A 3,767-nucleotide genomic window follows, 5' to 3' on the forward strand; every position below is an offset into this window, starting at 1 on the left:
CCGGTATTCCCGAGTTCTGCTGTTTTGCGCTGTCTTCCGTCACACTCTTCAGTTAATAACATGATAGTTTAACATATGTCTACCTTGTACCATACATTCTAAATCTAGGTATGACCACATTATAAACAAATGTATTCAATTTTTACAAATGTGAATCAAACGCTGTAGGCATTGCAGTTGTTCGCTCTTTGACCGTTTTTAATATGACTTACATTCACAGGACATAAGTTCGACTGTTGAACGAATGATATTGAACGGTTAAAATATGCAAATACCAATTTAATGTACATGTACTTGTAATCATCTACAATGGTGAGATTTAAAAAGGAGTGAAATGACATTTATTTACAATATCTCATTATTTTAATCAGGATTCACACAAACTCCACACATGATTACAAAGATGAAATAAGAAATTCAACGTATATATAAGAGTGTGCCATGCTATATATTATCAGTGGATTATCTATTACCATAAAGGGCATTTATAGCGATAACGCGTTCAAAAAGGTACATAGTGCTCCTTTAAAGTGTATATGTAATTCAGATGTTTATTTACAGATCATCGCTTAGTCTTCACGACTACACCATGTGCAGACTTGCCCATTAGACCTTTCAAGGAAAAATATTTAAGTTTAAGCCAAAGGTGAAATTTACCTCGGCTGCTCGGGTATTCGCAAACGAAATAATTTTAATCCAAATATACGAGTGTACGGTAGCCAATGAGGCCTTGATGTGCACTGGTAGAAAATAAAAAGACCAGTCATGCCTGGTTGTCATTTAAGGGAAAAGGTTTCTCGGCATAGGTAGTGCTGACATTTAAAAAAAACATTCTTCTCGTCCCCCGCGCGCTGCGTCGCTTTCACCCCACAAGCCGTCGACCCGAAACCTAGCACGGTTTCCCCAGCACGTTGAGAAACCTGTTGAGTTCGTTAAAACTTGTATAATATAAAGATGTATTTTTAATTAATACATGCAAATTATATCAATCTCATATTCTGCCGAATAATAACGGCAAAAACAACTTGTTAAGTATACCAACAGCAATGTTGGCATGGTCAATAGGCAATGGTTTCTTACCTATTTTCAAAATTCGTTACGGTAGTATATGTGCTACGAACAAAGACCATTCAATTTACATCTATATTGATATGTCATTGGCTACGAAGTATCCGGGTTTCGGACTATATACTAAAATGTACCATGAAGTATAGTCGGATGGCTCACAGTGTATTTTTTTATCCGGTATAAATTATAGTATACTTAAAAATACACGACGTATGTAATGCACAGGGCGAAAAGCCCTCCGCTCACATCAAAATGACGGTAGATTTCATTTTCTAGTGGAATGTATCACCCCCCCCCCCCCCCCGAGAAATGTTTTAATATAGTTTCTTATTTTGAACAATCGGCGAATTAGAAGTCAGCACCAATGCTTTATATCTCAACAGACATCAAACCAGAACGCTTAATTAATGTGCCTACGTCTCAACATAAATCAACTGTCCGAAAATTAAACATGCTTTGTGGTAAAGCAAAGACCTATAGAATACATGTATACTATAGGTCTTTCGGTAAAATATGTTGATTTATTTAAAGAGAACATTGCCCAATTACAATCGTGATACATCGGCTATCTCGAAGTTCTCCGCATATTTAAGCGGTAAATCGTCTGCTGATCCAGAGTGTACCCAATTGTTGAGTATAATGGAATCCGGGTCCGTTCGCCCTAATTTCTGTTCGCCCTAAATCCTGTTCGCCCTAAAACCTGTTCGCCCTGGGTTCGTTCGCCCTAAATTTTATTATCAAAGCAGGGAAGCAATAAATATAACGAAAATTGTTATCTTTTTAACATTTTAATATATAAATGACAATTTAAGCTACAAACTTGCCTACATGTGTGAAAAAACAAGAAGGCGCTCTTTAACGTGTAAGGGTGTTTGTAACAAAGCCGTCGAATGCCAGTAATTTTCTCTTATTGTTTATTATATTAAATATTGAAAACTTGATGTTACACCTTTACATTAATCAATACATATGTACATGAAAAAAATACAGTGAACAGAACAACAATACAGAATATAGTATAATACAATGAACACATTATGCAACACATTTACATTATATTAATTAATGAAAACTTTACGTTACACCTTTACATTAATCAATACATATGTACATGAAACAAATACAGTGAACAGAACAACAATACAGAATATAGTATAATACAATGAACACATTATGCAACACATTTACATTGTGCTAGACACCAGCAATCGGCCGCCTCTTTTACTGCCGTTCTCAAGCATGGTGAAAGTTATAGGAACTTCTTCTGTCACTGTGTCCGGCAATTCAGGCTCTGCAAGTGCTGTCTCTGTCGGTTCCATTGTCACGTCGATATTGTCACGTCGCGTTATGTTGAATGTCCCATCCAACGGTTCTGGTTCTAGATCAGCGGCGGCAGATGATTCATTTATAGATGTCGAGTTGTCCAACGGCTCGAGATCAGCGGCGACGGTGTTGGTGAGAGCTGTTTCATCTTCATCCGCATCGGTGTCTGTGGTTTCCGGCCAGTGTCTTTCCTCACACTGTCTGCATATGAAATGCAACCCATCATTCCGTTGGGCCTGACGATAGGCCTCATTCGAAATTCCTTCAAAAACAAACAACAATATTGAATTAGTTATTTAAAAACGTAAATTATTTATATATCATTCACGTTCCAAACGACAGACGGTGGTTATATATTGCTGAATGAAAGAACCATAAACAACGCAAGAAGTTACACTCAAATTCTCATAATCTTAATGACTATATTACACATATTAATGTACAAATAATTTATAAATTTAAGATATACATCTAGATAATTACATCTATTATGGATCAAAGGATATTAGCGCTTAACGCTAATTCGCATAAGTCGAAGAATGGTAGCATTTAATGCTAATTGAAAATGAAATACGATAGAGACAACATTCACTAAGACCGTAATGGACAGAATGATTAATTATTAAGAACTAAATAATTTATCGTACGTAAATGAAGATCCCGTTACCAGTTACATTAGATGGAAATAATGAAATCCTCAAGGAACATTAAAATATATAGAAAAAGTACGTACGATATGTTTTTATTATATGCAATTGACAAATTAAATTAAACTAACCAGTTCCACATAGCCGATGCTACCACCGTTCACAAACGTCGCATGTAATCGCATGTTGTCTTGGTCGTACCTCCAAATTGCACGAAATGCACAACACATTATCCATTTTTGAAATAATAGAACCAGACATTTGAGCTCCATTTTATATACTGTGATAATTCACAGTTAGGTTATTCCGAACATATCAAACAAAAATGTGTTACCGAAATATAAAAGACGGCGCTCTTTAACTTGCAAGCGTATTTGTAACAAAGGCCAGTAATATTCCCTAATTGCTTATTATATTAATTAATGATGAAATCTAAGGTACAAACTTGCTTACATGTGTGAAAAATCAAAACGGCGCTCTTTAACTCGTAAGCGTGTTTGTAACAAAGGCCAGTTATTTTCACTAATTGCTTACTATATTAATTAATGAAAACTTAACGTTCAAACTTGCTTATATGTGTGTACAATCAACTGTTCATACCCCGATATGCACATGATAATATAGGGCGAACGGACCCAGGGCGAACGGACCCAGGGCGAACGTGTAACTAGGGCGAACGGACCCGATACCAGTATAATGTAACCTTTTGATTTCCCATGATTCATTGTT

Source organism: Dreissena polymorpha, chromosome 1 (assembly GCF_020536995.1).
Source record: "Dreissena polymorpha isolate Duluth1 chromosome 1, UMN_Dpol_1.0, whole genome shotgun sequence".
Classification (NCBI taxonomy): Eukaryota; Metazoa; Mollusca; class Bivalvia; order Myida; family Dreissenidae; genus Dreissena; species Dreissena polymorpha.